Raw genomic sequence first — 19,384 nt, 5'->3', positions numbered from 1 at the left:
ATATCTGTGGAGTAGCCAAGGAGAGCTGTTTGGCCAGCTATGGGTACAGGAGGTCTTGTTTTGAGAAGAAAGGGGTAAAGATGAAAGGGGTAAAGGAGACAGCAAAAGGTACTAAACAGAGGTGCAGAGTGATAAAAGGGCAATCCAAAAAGAGTATTAAAGTGATTCGATGAGAAAAGGGAGTCAAGAAATTCAAAAATAGTGTCAAGAGGAGACTTGACCCTACTTGGGCTTGTATGGTTAAGTTTCTGTGGATTGAGTAAATTCTATTCTGGAGGATAGGGCTGCATCACTTCTAGAAATAAATATAATTGTGCCAGTCAAAGTGCATAGTTTTCTGCTACAATTTAAGCTTTGCCAGCTGTCAAATGCCAGTAATTTTAAACCTAATAAAAACCTATTTCACAGTTAGAGGTATTTCTTTCCCTCTTCCCTGCCCCCTGATTTCATGCAAATCATGAATAAAGAATGTAACAATTTAATAAATCACTGTAGTTTTGAACTTAGCTATAATGGGAGAAAAACTATAGAAAGTATTTTGCTTATGTTGAATGAGTTAAGACTTTTAGGGAGATAAATGAAATAGCAGTTTATAAAAATAGGGTACTTTGAACAAAATGGACAGTGACATGCATGTCCTCTGCATATAATTGATATAAAGTATCATTATTTAGCTTCTAACCATTGTCACTTAGATGGATTATCACCTATGAATTTTTAATTGCAAGTTGCAGTCCAACCCCAATCAAAATTAATAGCTATCAAAACAATAGATTTCATCTCTGTCTGCACTGAATAATTACTAAATGCTCTCATGTAGAGCATTATCACGAAGGTCAGGCCATGCTCTTTCAAACACATCATTTTCCTTGTACTATTTCTCAATGTCAATCACTTCAGAAGATCTCTGCTAATGTCATTACAGAGAAATACAAAATTGTCTGCCATGTTATTAATGTGCCATTATTTTGTAAAAAAGAAAAATCCAATATAAATTCACAGAAAAGGGGTGGAAGGGAATGGGAAGAAAAACATCTCAAAAAGTGAAAATCAAGTAAGACAACTTATTTGGATTCCAACAGTCCACAACATACCACATTATACCGGTCTCATAAATTTTCCTTTAGTTTGGGATAGAAAATTAAATTACCACATTTCTTCGATTTAAGGTCTTTGAATTTAATTTGTTCCTGAGGTTGCTTCACTACATATTTTCCTATTAAGGTAAAACTTCTTATTATTTCAGGAATTATTCACACTCTATTTTTAGTCCTCTGAGATCTTAAAATGCAAATAGTGTTTACTGATTTTATTAAAACATAAAAATGAATGTTAAGTAATTATCATAGATACTGTTAATTGTCTACCCAACAACTATTCCTTCTTTTTTTCAGAATCCTGATTGTATTCAGCCATTCACCCCATCCCCTTCACTGGGAATATTCTGATTAGCCTAAGCCAATAGTGGGTATATCAGTGCTCAGAAAACTGATATTGGTCCCAGGATGAGCTTATGACTCAAGCTGGCCCAATTAGATTGGAGAGGAAGGCTATACCCCCTCTTTCTCCTTCTAGACATGCACAAGGTACATGGAAGCCCAGTTGCAGCAGAAAACCATCTTGCTCCCTCGAGAAGAACAAGTCATAAGTTTGAGAATGACATAGCAGAGTTAAGGAAAGAACCTGAGTTTTCAATGCTTCCATTGACCCACTTTGCATAACACCTGGAGCCCACCTAACCCCCTGGACTACCAGAAATGGAAAAAAAAATAATAACAAATGTCCCTTTTATTTAACTCCATTTGACTTGGGATTTTCTGCTTTATATACCCAAAAGTATCTTAAGTTATACAGTAAATTTACCTAAATTTTTAAAAATAGCATATTTCCTTCATTCTTTCCTCACAAGTTGAGTGACTTATTTCTAATCCATTTGAAAACCAGAGGCACAATAGGCCAAATTGTCAAAGACAATCTAACTAGACTAGAACTAGAACTTCCAAGGCCTAACATACCAACGACACATCATAGTCCTCTAAGGTATGTGATTTCCTTATGGCACTGGCTGGATAGTTTGAGTCTCACAATCAATGAGATTCAACTTTTATAAGCATCCCAAATCACTCTACTTTTCCACAAATGTCACCATAATCCAAGTCACCATAATTATCCCTCACCTGAATCTGTTAACTCTCACCTCACCTATAATTATCTTCTACCTGCTTCTACTGCTGCCATCTCTAAAATTCATATTTACCAGAAGCCAGAGTGATCTTCCTAAAACATAAACCAGATCAGATCACTTATTTAACATCTTCTCATATCTTCTATCACACTCAGAATAAAACCTAAACCCCTAACCCTGGCTTACAAAGCCCTAAATGATCCTTGGACCTTCATACTCTTTGGACCCATGTCTGACCACTCTCTCCCTCACTCACGAGGCTCCAACTACACAAGACTCTGTTCTGTTCCTTGGACACATCACCCTTATACCCAAGTTAAGGATCTTTTCCCTGGTTTTTCACCCTCCTGGAAGGTTCATCCCCCACTCCTTTCATAACTAATGTGTTCTTTTAATTCAGATCTTATTTTAAATGAAACATCCTCACAGAGACCTCCCTCAATCATGCAAGCTAAAATAACTCCTCAGTCAACCATGTATCACTTTTGCATAACCCTTCTTACCATCCAACAATCTTCTTGCCTGTGAATACATGAAAGCATCCCTGTTTTTGAAGATGCCTCAGGCCCTAGATAAATACACTTCTTTGTGTGTAGCTCAGTCATACAATAATGAGGTTTGAAGTCCCACGTTACTTGGACTAAATCTAATTTATATATACTAACAACAAAATCAGATATCGTTGAAAACCTGAACAATCCCAAAAGATCATAAAAAATATATCTAGTTTCGTGATTAGCAAAAACAAACAAACAAACAAAAACAGTTAAAACCATCTTGTCCCTTGGAGTCATAGCTATGCCAGAAAGACCAGTGAAATAAAACAGGTCTAGACATTGACCTGCATTCAAACTGTGTTCATCTACTGAAATTGTTGTTGACCAATGAAAGGTATTTGAAAAACAGAGCAATTTTCAAGAGAGCAGAAAGTAGAGCAACCATGAAGAGGACGTTCAGATTAAATTCTGAAAAAAGACATAGGTTTGAGTTATAGAAGTTTGCAGTGGTCTCACTGCCCTCTGGGTATAAGGTAATCAGAGCAAATGAAAGAGTACTAGGTTAGCTATCTATCATGATCCATGGCCTTATCAGTCATTAATTTAGTAATTTTTTAAAGAACCAAACACTTTGTGCAAGTAGGTATAATCTCTGCCCAAACACCCTCAAAAAAGTGTGTGTGTCCACTAAATGCTTCCATGCTTATCTCCAGCATTTTCTTTCTCTGCTTAGTTATTCATCTCAGAAGGGAAAGAGACTGAAGATTAGCCTCAGGCAAATGAGAATCTTTTTGTTTATAGAATACACACAAAACTAAGAATCCATACAGCTATTTTTTCCAACCCAAGTCAACAAAAGCATAAGAACTGCTTCTGAGCAGGTGCTTTCTCAAGTAGAGCTTGGCCAGGACCAAGCATCTATTTAGAAGGAATATAACATACACATGCTAACACTTCTCTTTATCTCCCATCTTCCTAGAATCCCAGTGTTGCCCAAACCAAAACCTGGTTATAGGTTTAGACTTGGAACAAGTAAATGAAATCTGCTTGCAATTCACCCTTTTAGTATAAAATGCCCAGTTTTACAGCCATGGTTCTGCACATTAGTTTAATATGCTAGGCTAGTTGTTCTTTAGAAAGGAATTATGTAGGTCTCTGAAAACACATGTGGCTGCATAGAATCCCTTATGCCAAGGATAAGAAGTACTGAATATAAGAGCCAACTGACAACTACTTACTTGGGTATTTATTTTGCCAGGAATGTAAAAAATATGTACTTGTGAAAACATCATCTTTTACTTCCATCACTCACTCCATGCTAACTAAATATCCATCTTTAAAGTTAATTGAAGCTAATTCATTCTGCATTCAAACGTGTGCCCCCAAATTTTAGATCATTAGACAGGTACTATAGAAAAATTAGGGCACATCTTGTACGTAATATATCTTAGAAATATCTTTATTTTTCCACTGAAATATTATGTCAGATGTTCCATGTTCGGGAACACTCAAGTTTCTTGCCTTCCTCCATTTGTTTCTTCTATTTTTCACCAGTTTCAATGAGTACAATAAGTTCTTGATTTGGAATTTGTTTTTGACAAACCAGCCTAGGGATAAAATGAATGAATGAAAACTATTTGGTTAGCTGCAATTTCTTGTAACCATAAAAGTGTCTAAATGCATGAAAATTTGCTATAAATAAGAAAAAAAGCAAATTTGACCGTAAGTAGTTTTTTAAATAATCCATTTGAATTCATCAAGGATGGAAGGAGCTATGTTTTCTTTTCCAAATCTATATCAATTGAATTAAAAACTCTTTGGGGGCAGGGAGCAGCTCAGACCAGTGGATAGAAGAGTGAAGATCTGAAATCAAACGCATCCGAATAGCAGCTCAAGTATTTAAACAACTCTGTGAACTCTGCCAGGTTTCCTATTCAATCCAAGCCTGAATTTCCCATCCCATCTATAAGATAAAGATAATAATATCTACCTGACTGTGTTGCCTGGTGCATGCAAGATTTAAGCATCTGCCTAATCAAAAGCTCTCAATTAGTATTTGTTGTCTATGGATTTTGCAGCATGCCCAGCTGATACTGAAAGACTAACTGACTAACATAAAATCGAATATTATATCCATGTTATGAAATATGTACTTTTATATAAGGAATAATTATAATCAGTGTAAAATTTTTAACTTTAGATTCTTCTAAGCTTTTGATTGCTTCCAGTTTCTCGTTTGATTTTATCCTATCTTAGAGCTCACCCCTAAACCAAAATGGAAAATTAGTGCGTGACTACATTCTACTTAAATGTATGAAAAGTCACATCTCACATACTAGTCTGGGTTTGGTCAGGAAAGCAAATTAGATATCAACAGTAAGGGGAAAATGGGTGGAATATAGAAATTAAGAGTACACAAATATGAGAGGATAGGTTTCAGGAGTTGGTCGCTGGAGGATCTTTTAACTAGAAAAGGGAAAAGCCATTTATTCCTTGGAAGTTTAAGAAGCTTAGGAAGTGGTGATGCAACATGGGGGCTTAAGTGGGTAAGAGAAGAATAAATGAAACAAGATGGGATTGGGAGGGAGACAAACCATAAGTGACTCTTAATCTCACAAAACAAACTGAGGGTTGCTGGGGGGAGGGGGTTTGGGAGAAAGGGGTGGGATTATGGACATTGGGGAGGGTATGTGCTTTGGTGAGTGCTGTGAAGTGTGTAAAGGAGCTATGTTTTCAGACCTGTACCCCTGGGGATAAAAATATATGTTTATAAAAAATAAAAAATTAAAAAAAAAAAAGAAGCTGCCACAACCATGAAATGGGACCTTGTGGAGAGATCTGGAAATAACCTAGAGAAATCACCATCTGGGGAAGTCCAAGGAAGTGCCAGAACAACTAAGCAGGAGCTTGTAGAAAGGTCTAGATGCTAGACCCAGACCTAGTCTAGATGCATCAGGATCTTCTCAAGGCAACAACTTCTACTTCACCTCCACCTTCTAAGTATCACTTCAATTCCCCTTGATACCAGATTTCTCTGCCTCAGCAGGGGATGTTGGTGGTGGTACCAACCAACCAAACACAGTGCATACAATACCCTTGTTAACTCATCAACTCAGTACTCATCCTAATGTTATAACAATCTTTAACTTCCAAATAAAGACAATGACAGGGACACCTGGGTGGCTCAGTGGGTTAAATCCTCTGCCTTTGGCTCAGGTCATGATCCTAGAGTCCTGGGATTAAGCCCCAGGATTAAGCTCTGCTCCGCAGGGAGCCTGCTTCCTCCCCTCTCTCTCTCTGCCTGCCTCTCTGCCTACTTGTGATCTCTCTCTCTCTCTCTCTCTGTCAAATAAATAAAATCTTAAAAAAAAAAAAAAAAAAGACAATGACATAATGCTTCCACCTAAACTAAGGCAATCATCCTTCATACAGCCAAAGACAGGCTAACCACTCAACAAAAGAGAAGATAGGCAAAAAGTCTACATCACTGCCAGTTCTTCAAAACACAAAACAAGATAAGCCCACTGTCCAGAGACAATGTAGACTTAGGTTCAAACTCTAGCTTTCCTATTTGACCATCATATGACCTCTGATAAATTACATACCTCTCTGGATCTTAATTTCCCCCACTGAAAAAAATAAGAAAACCTGTCTTCTAAGATTCCTTTAAGGATTTGCAATGTGAAATGTCTAGCTTATATTAAGTGCTCAACAAATAGTAGCTTTCATCAATATTCATTCTAAGTGACATGGATAAATTAACATTTCTGGCTGATGACCTTTCCTGATGTTCAACAATATACTAAATTGTTTTCATACCCAGATATATATACAGTTGCATATTTCATAAATGTTCTAAAACAAACTTTAGCTGAAATTTCCAAATTTAAATAATCAATTTCTTCTTCCTGCTTAGATAATCTAAATATAAGGATACAGAAGGGTGGTTAAACAGTCAATAGTTGGCACCAAAACCTAAGACAAGAAAAGGCTAAAGATCTGAATTATATACAAGTTGCAAGGTCAGCTTCTGAATCATAGGAAATTTACTCTTTATCCCAAAAGGCATCAGTCTTATTGTATCTAAATTATGCCAGGGGTGACTTCAGGGAGGACTTGGCTTTCTTACTACAAAGATCTAACCCATAGGTCTGTAACTTAATGCTCTGACTTCGTGTCAGAGGAGAAAAATCTCAACTCAATTATCCCACCAAAAAACACAAATTTGTTGACACTGGCAGGCTACAACACCATGAAAAATTATAACTGGAGAGAAAAGACCAAAAAAAAAAAAAAAATCTGTGAAAGTCAGAATACTTGAGATATATCTCTTCATAACTTGGATGGTTATTCTTTTATTTGGACAAAGCATACCGAAGGTTTTCAATGTTTGTACTGCAATTCATCCATACTTATGATATAATATCCAAAATGCAGCCAGCAATCCCAACCTTTAAGGCTGCCAACCACAAAAAATCACTTAGCACAACAATGATCTTTCTTAACCATAAATGACGTTATGTTAGGCCAAGCTTCCTAGACAGACTTGGATTGAAACCGCTCTTTACCCTAGGGCTACTGACTATGTAATATGCATGCATGAAAGGGGGGAAAGGCAAACATAAAAGGTAAGTGAATTAAATTAACTCTTAAAATACCTCAAAGTTTTATTAAATGGGGACATAGACTTTTTGAACAGTAGTTCTTTGAGTTAAATAATTTCACACTATGTGTGCTATGTGCAAAAATCCTAGAAAGTGTAGATGCTTAAAATTATGTTTATGATTCGGAAAAATCAATTGCATGCCAAATATAGGGTTGTATAGACAAATCTCAACTAATCTCAGTGGAGTATTTAGCTCTACCACTAAAATAACAGGACTTATGAGAAAATTATACTAGAGGCATACTATTCAAAACCTAAACATTTTGAAACCAGAGTCTCTATAGTAATCTTTCAATTTTTGAACATTTCTAATTGTGGCAAAGTTTTCCATCCTTAGAGGAGACATGCATATTGTTCCTAATTTTATCTCCTGGAAAACTGGAAGAAAATACATTTCTATTTGGTAAGAACTCCCCAAATGATACCATGTTTGTTTTCTTTCCTCTAAGCTAAATGTATGTAATTTTTAAAATATGACTTAGGTTTCTGACCTTTCATTATTTTGTGTGCCTTTCCTTGAAAAACTTTCCATTTATCAGAGTCACCTGCCAAGTGTGTCATCTCAGTAAAGTGAGATGAACGAGGTGAGATCTGCCATGGGCTGTTATTACTCTCTGTCACCTCCTTGTCACTGTGGCCTACCTATCTATTTATGAAGCCCAAGATTGAATTAGGTTCTAAGCAGACATATTACATCATTGAGTTGTCATGAGCTCATATTTGACAAAAAAAAAAAAAAAACCTCTGGTCCTTTTTTTTATAAATTAATGTTAAGACACATCTTGTCCATTCTATATTTGGTTAGTTGATTTGTAAATTCGCTGTAATAGTTTCCATTAATCCCTATTACACTTCAGCTTCTTGAACTTAGTCCTTTATTTCAAGCTGGCTCTAAATCTCTATTCTGTCATCTAATACATTTGCTAAATTTCCAAAGTCCATGTTAACCCCATGTTTCCTGAACACATCAACAGTGCTGAGCAGGCATAACCTCAAATAGCCACTGCACAGAAACAGAAGAGGCTAGAATATATGTAACACTTTTCTCATCAATCAACTTATAAGCTTTATTCAACAAAGGAATTTGGGAAATTTGAAGGACCTTATTCTAAATAAACTCAGAATCACTTTGCTTTTTCAAAGAGCTCAAAGATATCTTTTAATTAATCCATTGGAGCATTTCATTCTAAAGTGATAATCGAGCTCATCAATCTATAGTGTTCAAAATATTTCTTAACTTCAGAATTTAGTATTTATTTTAGTAGTATTTGCCCATATCCAGTTTTACCATACCTCTATCATTGTCCTAGACAGTTGAAAAATGTCCAAACTAGTTAGAAGCTCACCACCATATTCTCTGTTCATGAGGAAATGTAGAAACCAAAGAGAGCTATATGAATGCAGCCTTCTCTTCCATATTCATGTCCCCTGGATTCAACATTGCATTATATTGAAGACTGAATAGATTGAAGACTGAATAGACTGAATAGATTCAACATTGCATTATATTGAAGACTGAATAGATTGAAAATTGTTTTGAATATTTCTAACAAAACAGGAGTAGTAGCTAATAGGACGTTTCAAGATCAGCTCAGAGGATAACATTTTTCACCATCCATTCTTCGAATTACCCAAGTTTGATATCTAATCTTAATATCTAATCTGAGGATTGCTAAAGTCAATCCTCATTCATCCTCAATATTATCTTACTCATCTTCATCATCACCAACCTTATTCATCTTCAATATTATCTTAGTTATCTCTGTTTTGGGTTTTGTTTTGTTTTGTTATGTTTTTCATTTTCACATATAGAATTATCCTATCAGGTTACACACACATAAATGCAAGCACATAAAAAAGTGATGGAATTTTGGGGGGAGATGACACTGACTCTAAATCAATTTAGGGAGAATTGAAATATTGAATGGGTGGGAAAAGGGAGTAACTGGGTGATGGGCATTAAGGAAGGCAGAGATGTAATGAGCACTGGGTGTTCTATGCAATTGATGAAAAACTGAACTCTACATCTGAAACTAATTATGTACTATATGTTAATTAATTGAATTTAAATAAAATAAGAGTAAAAACACACCCGCAAAAAGAAATACTGAATGTAGTATATCTTTCCATTTATTTAGATCTTTTCCTAATGTTTCTTAACAATGTGTTATGGTATAGAGGTTTTGCACATCTGATAGATTTATTCCTAGGTATTTCATATTTTTATATTATTATAATGGCTGTATTATTAATTTTTTATCTTTCATTTGTTTTATTCCTGGGGTATAAAATAAAATTAATTGAGCTAAATTATAACAACTTTGCCAAGTTTTCAAATTAATTCTCATAATTTATCATTGGATTTTTCTACCTAATAATATCATCTGTGGATAATTATAATTTCATTTCTTCTAATGTAAACTTCATAGCGTATTTTCATTGTCTTCCAGAACTCAAAATTTTCCCTGTTCTACTTCTAAGTAAAATTTAACTGTAAGGTTTTGGGTAAGTACCCTTTATCAGATTAGGAAACTTTACATGCATGCAAATTGGGGAAGGGGCAAATGAAGAAGGAAAGAAAAAGTCCCAAGCAGGCTCCACATTCAGGGTAGAGCCTAATGCAGAGTTCAATCCCACAATCCTGAGATCATCTAAGTGGAAATCAAGAGTCTGAAACTCAACCAACTGAGCCACCCAGGAACCCTTACACTAAAAAATCTTTTTAATCATAAATTTTCTCAAATTATTTTACATATATTTATAATACTTTTGTCTTTTGGTCTTTTAATGTGATGAATTAAATGGATATATCTTCAAAATTTAAATCAACCTTATATTCCTAGAATATAAAAAAAAAAAACTTAGCTGTGTGACATACTGTTAGATTTGATTAGTAATTATTTTGTTTACGAGCTCTGGACATTTGTTCATATATGAGATTTTCCAACTTTTCTCCTTTTGTCTGTTTTGGTAGTAAAGTTTAGAGACTTCCATAAAATGAGACTGGGGATTGCCCCTCCCCCACTATTTTTTGGAAACATTTATAAATGATGTCCACTAAGATTTTTTTTTAATGTTTAACAGAATCGAATAAGGAAAGATGAGCCCAGAGTTGTCTTTGAAGGAAGGTAAGTATTTAATCATGGATCAATTGTTTAAGAGTTAAAGAATCATTCTTATTATCTACTTTTCTAGAGTGGGTTTTAATGTCTTTTTTTTTTTTCCCCTAGGAATAGGTCTATTTCATCTAAGTTTTCAAGTTTACTGGCCTTGGATTGTTCAAAATATCCTCTTATTACCTTTCTAGTATCTGACGGATCTATAATAACATCCCCTTGTTCATTACTGACATTTATTATTTGTGTCTTCTCTATCTTTTCCCTGATCAATCTTCCCAGGGATTTACCAACTGTATTGATCTTTTCATAAAAACTAACAATTGTTTTTGTTAGCCTTCTCTATTATTTTTGCTATCTAATTAATTTCTGTTCTAATATACTTAGTTTTATAATTTTTTTAAATTTTTTTTAATTAAGTGTTTATTTTAATTCTAGTATAGTTAACGAAGAGTGTGATACTCATTTCAGGTGCACCATATAGTGATTCAAACTTCCATACAACAGTCAGGCTGATCACAAGTGCCCTCCTTAATCTGCATTCCCCCCACCTGCCTCCCTTCTGGTGATCATGAGTTTGTTCTCTACAGTTAGGAGTCTGTTTCTTGGTCTCCCTCTCTCTTTTCTTTCCCTTTTCTCATTTGTTTTCTTTCTTAAATTCCACATATGAATGAAATCATATGGTATTTGTCTTCCTCTGACTAATTTATTTCACTTAACATTACACTCTCTGGCTCCATCCGTGTTATATCAAATGGCCAGATTTCTTTTTTTTTTTTTTATGATTGAATAATATTTCATTGGGTATATATACCACATCTTCTTTATCCATTCATCAGTTGATGGTCACATGGGCAGGTTCCATAATTCGGCTATTGCAAATAGTGTTGCTATAAACATAGGGGTGCATGTATCCCTTTGAATTAATGTTTTGGTATTTGGGGAGTAAATACCCAGTAGTGGAATTACTGGGTCATAGGAGAGTTCTACTTTTAACTTTTTAGGCATTTCCATATACTGTTTCCCACAGTGGCTGCCTCAGGTCACATTCCCACCAACGGAGCACAAGGCTTCCTATTTATTCACATCCTCACCAACCCCCATTGTTTCTTGTGGCTTTGATTTTAGCCATTCTGACAAGTGGAAGTTGGTATCTCATTATAGTTTTGATTTGCATTCCCCTGATGATGAGGGATGTTGAGCATCTTTTCATGATTCTGTTGGGTTTTTTTTTTTAATTTCTAGTATCTACTATTAAAACTGTTGCTCTGTTTCTCACTCTTGGGAGATGGATGTTGAACTTATTAATCCTCCCGTTTTCTTCTATCCAAATATTCAGTTAAGTCTCTAAATGTCCCTGTAAATACTACTTTACTTATAATCTCCAATTTAAATACACAATATTTTTTCAGGAATGGCCAGCAATCCCTGTACAGATGATGGATGAAAGATTATGCCAGACTTTGCTGTGAAAGAGAGGAGAAGGCATGTCTCTGTCCACGCCCAGAGACAAAGACCTTTTGCTCTTCTTTGCTCCCACTTTTATTGGTCCTTCAGGATAATCACAAATCCTTATCACTGTTTCTCAAGCAGGTGATGTGTGACAAAGAGTCTTCCTGGAACTAGGAGGATCTGTTTACCAGAAAGATAGGATATGCTAATCTACCTGTTCTAGGAGTTCTGCTAAACATAGCCTAAGGGACAATGCGTACATCTCTTAGATCGCAGGGTGGCTGTTTGGGCTAAGAAAGTTTGGGGGAAGGTAACTTCCCATAGTATTCCAATGGCAGAGTGGTCATGCAGGCCTTGGCATATGCCAAAGGCCTGCTCCATTCTTCAAAACCGTCCCACCCCCAGCATTTCTGTATTATTCTTTAGCAAGCCAGGTATTATGGCTGATTTCATGCTCTACATTAACCCCAACGTTTCATTATAATTTCATTATCATATCAGTCATTTGTAAATATATGAAAGTTTTCTACTGTGTATTGATTTTTAGATTAACTGCATTATGATCAGATAATCTCTCTATATTTTTCCAACTTTCTTGAGAAGAGCTCATCCAGAGTCTCTTCCACCTCATTTCCTGGCACTAATGAAGGTCTTTCTCTCATGTTTCCTCCCCACTCAAAGGACCTCCCATTTCTTCAGCCCAGCACTGTCCAATAGAACTTTCTGTAATGACAGAAATGTTCTATATCCACACTGTTCCATAGAGTGATCAGTAACCACAGTTTAACTACTGGGCTCTTAAAATGTAACTAATGTAACTGAGAAAGTTTTTAATTTTAGTTTTTTGACTAAATTAAATTTATATGTAAATAATCAAGGGAAGTAGTGCATTTGAGGCAACACAACATGAGTCAACTCTTCCTTTCTCTGTGAGTCGAGATCCAGTCAGGAAAGAGTGATTTGAACTGAGAAAAAGTTACACAAATAATTGTTAACTAATTATATATATATATATATATATATTTATATATATATATATTTAAGATTTATTGATTTATTGCAAAGACAAAGAGGGAGAAAGAGAGCAAGAAGGGGGACGGGTAGAAGGGAGAGAGAGAAAATCTCAAGAAGGCTCCCCACTGAGCACAGAGTCCAACATGGGACTCAATCCCAGACCCTGAGATCACCACCTGAACCAAAACAAAGAGTTAGGCATTCAACCATCTGAGCCACCAAGGTGCCCCCTATGAATTTTTTAAGTAGAGAAAAAAGAGAATTCTAACACATCACAAAAGTAGCAACTGTAGGAAGCAGCTTCCTCCCTCAAAGCTGAAGGAACCAAAAAAAAAAAAAAAAAAAAAAAAAAAGACTCCAGAATATTTCAACTTAGAAGCTTGGAGGAGAAGCCTCCATGAGCTAGAAGCTAGACCTCTCAAGAAGGCAATGGGGGTGAAGGGAAGGGAATCACACAATGAAGCTGGTTTGGTAAGTGAAGGAAAAACTGAAGACCCCATTCAGCTGCCATGTCATAAAGGAACTGCTACTGCCAAGATGAAGGAGTTTTGGTAGGGCAATACTTGAAGAACTTCAAAGGAAACAGGATGTTCTCAGAAACCAAGCAGCAACAAGCCCTTTCATCCTCCTCCAGCCATGTGTCTCCCTCTTGTGCCCTCTGTTGGCAGAGCCTAACAGGGCAAACCAAAGGGCCCCTACAGAGTCCAAGTCCCAGCACTTCAGAGGGTAAGCTCAAAGCTTAGGGCTGAAATTGTACTCTCTTATTTGTTTCTCCATCCTCCCCTTCTCTCCTACTTTCCCCAAGCCCAACCTCATCAGGTCTCCAGGAGAAAAAGTAGAGCAGGAAACATGCCTCTAAGAACCTTCCATTTTTACACTGATCAATAGTTTCTCAGGTCTTTGTTTCAATTTCAGAGGAAGATAGGGAAGAAAAATTGGCCCCCAATGTATGAGAGAGAAAGGGAGAAGAGAATCCACAAAGTACAATCCAATGTAAAGCTATAAATCCCTATTTTTACCATATTTTGCCATATTTTTACTTACTTTTGATAAAGACATTGGGAGAAAGAAATATTTTCTACTAAAAGAGAAATAGAACAAGAGGAGTAAGTGGGAATGGCCAGCTTCAGTGTTGCGAAGCAGGAGGAATTGGTGGGGACCATGGAGAACACATGTGTGTCGAAAGAGGGCAATAGCGCCAGCCAGCCATAGACTGCAGTGTGGTAATGTGAGTCCAGCATTCCCAGATCTCCTAATTTCTTGAGATGCCAGAAATCTGGATTTTTATGTGAAAGCTTCTAATTTAAAATGTTAGCTCAAATTTTTTGTAAAATACTGTTCAAGCCAAACGAAACATTGTCGTGAGCCAAATCTAGCCTGTGGGCCACAGTCTAGGATTTGTGCAGTGCCACATACAGATAAAACAGGATCTGTGGCAATATACAGACCTCGAGGACCCATCACATCCCCCATAAGAAAGAATAACCTCATTCAACATTACGTGATAACCCAATTTTAATGCAACTTTAGTTGCTTAGGTTAATTTTCTTTTTTTGTTCTTCTTCTTGTTATTTCCTTTTCTTTCCTTTTTTTTTTCTTGTTACTGTCAATGACGTTAAGACAAAGTCAGCCTAACCTAGCCCTGTCAGCTATTAGCATGATCACTTATTTCAATGTGGAGTTAATTTAAAATGAACACTCTGGAGGAAATAAACTATATAAATCAAATATATAAGCATTATTCTAAAGTTTTGGACTTTGCTTCAAGAGAGTTGGCATCTCTTTAGTTTCACTCTGAGAGCAATAACCAGTCACTGGGGTATCTAGTAGGATATGTAAACTGGAAGCAAACTGAAATGAATGCTAATGTATACATCCAGATACATTTATGCATTGTACATATGGTATAATCATATATTAAATCCCCTGGCTTTGGAAGAAAGTTCTGAACAGCTCTAATATAAAATGATAAAGTATATTGCAAAATAGAACATGTAGACTTTCAAATTGGAATTCAAAGTTTTGTGACATTTGTCAATATTTGCCAAACTTTTCAGTAGGTTCTTTGATGCCTGATTCTTTCTTTGAGTATCAGAAAATCTTTTTCCCATATGGAAGCTTTACACATATTCCTAAGCCACATGGAATAGACACTTTGACTTGTATGCAAAAGATTTGTGGTCTTTGCAAAGTCATTACAATTTCTCTTGTGGTACAGATGAAGCCATAAATAAATATATGTACACATATTACATAAATTGTCTCATATGTTTTTGAGTATCTTACTTGCTCTTACTCATCAGAGTAAGGAAGGCCCATACTTAAAGGAAGTGTGCACAGTGGGTTTCATCAAATATAATATTTTTCTTCTCTTTCTACCCTCATCCAATTCCAATAAGTACTTTACCTACTCTAATTCCCATCAACTTAACCTGTACTGGTTATTCTTGTAAAAAAGAAATGTTAAATAGTATTGAAAACATGGTATTTTTTCCTTCTAAAACTGTCTTATTTTTTTAATGTAAGCTAAAAAGGAAAAGATAATCATTCTGTTAGAAACTTAGCCAACTGCATCTTCAGGTCTTCCTCTGTTATAATATATATTTTTTAGTATATATTGGTATATATTCATACTAATATATGTATAATAATATAATTTTAGTATATATTAGTATATATTCATACTAAATCTCCAATAGTAATCATTTACAGGCTTTTGTACTCAGAAAGGAAAATAAAAAAGACCTTGAGATTATAAAGCATTGACGAGTATTAAATGTGAGAATTTGATACCCAAAAAGGATAGCTTTTGTTCAAAAGTTTACTTTGGTTTTAAAAATTAATATTTATTTATTTGAGTAATAAATTCATAAACCTAATTCATTCTTATACTTTTAAGTTCAATAAACAAAATTTATTACTCCATTTATAACTCAAAAAATATTAACAATCACTTCTAAGGAGACTGAGATTAATTTATAAACACATTTAAAAAGTTAGTTTAGGGGCACCTAAGTGGCTCACTCAGTTAAGCATCTGACTCTAGTTTTGGCTTAGGTGGTGATCTCAGGGTCATGAGAAAGCCCCAAGGTGGGCTCTGCACCCAGAATGTCTGCCTGTACCTCTCCCTCTGCCTCTGCCCCTCCCCCTCGCTCTCGGGGACATGTGCACACACACACTGTCTCTTTCTCTCTCAAATAAATACATGACATCTTTTTTAAAAAATTTAAAAAGTTAGTTTAGATTTCTTTAAATATTTTTAATTGCATCTATATCTATTTGGATACTTAACTGTCCAATTTACAAAAATATTTAAAATCTTTCATATATTTAACTCTTATATACATAATAAATTAAACTTATAGACATGATGTACATCAAGTTCTCTTAAATATTCCAATATTATGCATAAGCTTTGACCTTTGACTTTAAAACCACAAGTCTAAAATGATTATGCAGGCTACACATTTTGAATTAGAATTCTTATCTAATGTTATTTTAGTGACTGATGGTTGACATGAAGACTAATAACCAATAACCTTCCAGATTCATGGTAAGAATGTGCTTTGAAGATAGGTCTGGCCATGTGATTTGTTTTGGCCAATAAAAGAAGAGCAGAAGCAACATGTGTTGTTTTGAGGTCAGAAAACTTCAAGAGGCAGGGCTATATTCTCTTCCCCCGGAAACATTTATCAGCATTGCTCCAGATGGTGGTGACTCTGTCAGTATCAGTCCCTGATATTTTCCTGTCCTTCCTTTTGTAACAACACGGGTGGAAACTGAGGGCATTATGCCAAGTGAAATTAGTCAGAAAAGAAAAATATCATGTGTTCTCTCTTATGTTTCGAATCTGAAAAAGGCTTTCTACTTAGAGAGTAGAATGGTGGTTGAGAAGAGTTAGATGCTGAGGAATATGGGGAGATGTTGGTCAAAGGGTACAAACTTCCAGGTAAAAGATGACTAAGTTCTAAGGGTATAGGGTACAGCATATAGATAGCAACACTTGAGTATTATATACCTGAAAATTATGAAGACAGTAAATCTTGAATTTTCTCACCACACACAACAATGGTAATTATGTGAGGTGATGGATGTTAACTAACCTTATTGTGGTCATCACTTCACAACATACACATGTGTCAAAATATGTACTCATTAATCTTACACAATGTTACATGTCAATTCTATCTCAATAGAACTAGAAAAAGAAATAAAGAAAATTAATTTAATTTTTTAAGCATATTTCCCTGCCTGTCCTTGAGGAACACACAGCCTAAGATCCAGGGGTGCTGGGAAATAACTCTCTCTTCAATTTGGGTGTTCTTTATTATCATAACCTAACCAAGCCCATCCTGACTGATAAATAAACCAAATTCTCGTACCCATTATAAATACTATAATGCCAAGGTAATAGAGTTTCTCAAATGCAATACATAGATTATTGATACTGTAGATTTGGCCCTATTAAATATTTCTACACTTAATTCTGTTTTCCTAAGGCTAAAAGACACTTACTGAATAACTAATCATCCCAAATAATTTTGGAGAAATTTCCTGCAGGAATTCTTGAGGATGTTTTCTCCATTTATAGAGATTTCTTAGGCTAAGACAGTAGGAGGAAATAAAATCTGGAATAGGGTAATTTTTCTCATGACCTGGAATGCCAAGCTAAGCCTTTATGTACATACCATGTTGCAGGCTCCAAATTTAAAGAAAGGGTTAGATGTGGATCCCATGGAACTGATTTGAGTTTGTCATCAGCAAATTTTCCAGTCATATTAATCAGGGTCTACTATCCCTACCTAATAGAAATATATTCTGTTCCAACTTTTTTTCATAGTTTTCCTATTTCTTAGGTTCAGAGCTTAAATATGTTTTATAAATATTCCAGTTGCATTTAGGATGCTATAAGACATGGTTGATTCATGTCACAACTTCTGAAGATAGCCCTTTCATGACTGGCAGGTGTTTATTGCAAGAATTTTCTGATTTTCCAGGTTTAATAAATTGTTCTTCCATAGCTTTGCTCCGTGGAACTTGTGGTGTCTCAACCTGCCTGAACACTACCACTGGATGACTGGGGCTTCCTTATACCCACTGAGATGGTTAATTTTATGTGTCTACTTGGCTGGACAATGGGGTCCCCAGGTATCTGGCCAAAAGTTATTATAGGTGTTTCTATGAGAATGTTTTGGATGAGATTGACACTTAAATAAGTGGACTTTGAGTAAAGCACATTGCTCTCCATAATGTGGGAGGCCGTCGTCCAGTCAGTTGAAAGCCTGAATAGAAGAGAAGAATGACTTTTCTCCCCAATCTGTTCCCCAACCGAGAGAGAATTTCTCCAGCAGGCTGCTTTTAGGTTTCATCTGCAACATCAGCTCTTTCCGATTCTACTACACATGGTCCTTGGACAGAAATGGAACATTAGCTGTCCTGGGTTGCCAGCTTGTCACCCTGACCTGCAGATTGTGGATCTGCCAACCTCCACAATCATGTGATCTAATTCCTTATAATAAATCTCTTCATACACACACACACACACACACACACACACACACACACACACGACACACAGGCGCATGCGCACACGCGCTAATGGTCCTGATTCTCCTACTCATATGTCCGTATCATTTCCCAGCATCCCTGGATCTTTGCATTTGCTCTCATTTGTGTGGGCTTCGAACAGAAAGAGATTGGAAATCAATCTCCTCTTATTCTGCCTTCCATCTTTTTTTTTTTTTTTTAATGTTTAGGAAAATATGTGATTTGGGCAAAAAAAAATCATAGGATACATTTTTGTGTTTTACTATTATAGTCCTTTCAGAGTATACTTTCAAGATTCCTTAAAATAGTTATTTATTCAAACAAGTTTTTTGTGCTTTTAATGGCAGAAAGGGATGACATGACTTATATATGTCTTTGGAGAATCTGACTTGCAAACATGACAGGACCCTCTTCTGGGATATTGTCTTCTTTCACTGAAATAGTATAAATAGGTATGTTGATATGGGGATGGTTTTGTAGACCAAACTACTGTTTTACACAATTTAGGAGAGAAACATGAAGTGATATCAGGCTAGAGGAAACAGCCGAGAATCTCTCCTCTACTTAATCATTAAACGCAGCAGAGGGCAGGTTGCCCATTGTTTTAGAATATCTATGCCCAGGTTTGAGGAAGAATTAAAAGGGCAGTAAATAACATAACAACTTCTTCTTAGGAATGAAGACCCTCTCGCTATATTTAAATCTCACTTAACCATTCATCTAACAATATGCATACTCAGGAGACATTGTGCTTATTAGCTCTTACCCAGTCAATTAAGCTTAATAAAGAAAAAAATATTGAAAATAAAATCTGGGGCACCTGGGTGGCTCAGTGGGTTAAAGCCTCTGCCTTCCGCTCAGGTCATGATCTCAGGGTCCTGGGATCGAGTCCCGCATCGGGCTCTCT

At 35.7% G+C, this 19,384-nt stretch overlaps 1 protein-coding gene across 2 annotated transcripts in view; it reads right to left on the bottom strand.

The window, feature by feature from the left end:
* The window catches only part of LOC309841598 (uncharacterized protein), a 307,986-nt gene that overhangs the window by 167,533 nt on the left and 121,069 nt on the right, over window positions 1-19,384 (bottom strand). The window lies entirely within an intron of this gene.

Source organism: Mustela nivalis (assembly GCF_964662115.1).
Source record: "Mustela nivalis genome assembly, chromosome: 1".
NCBI classification, from domain to species: domain Eukaryota; kingdom Metazoa; phylum Chordata; class Mammalia; order Carnivora; family Mustelidae; genus Mustela; species Mustela nivalis.
Note: the sequence above shows the minus strand (reverse complement) of the source record. Positions and strands in the feature narration are given on the sequence as shown.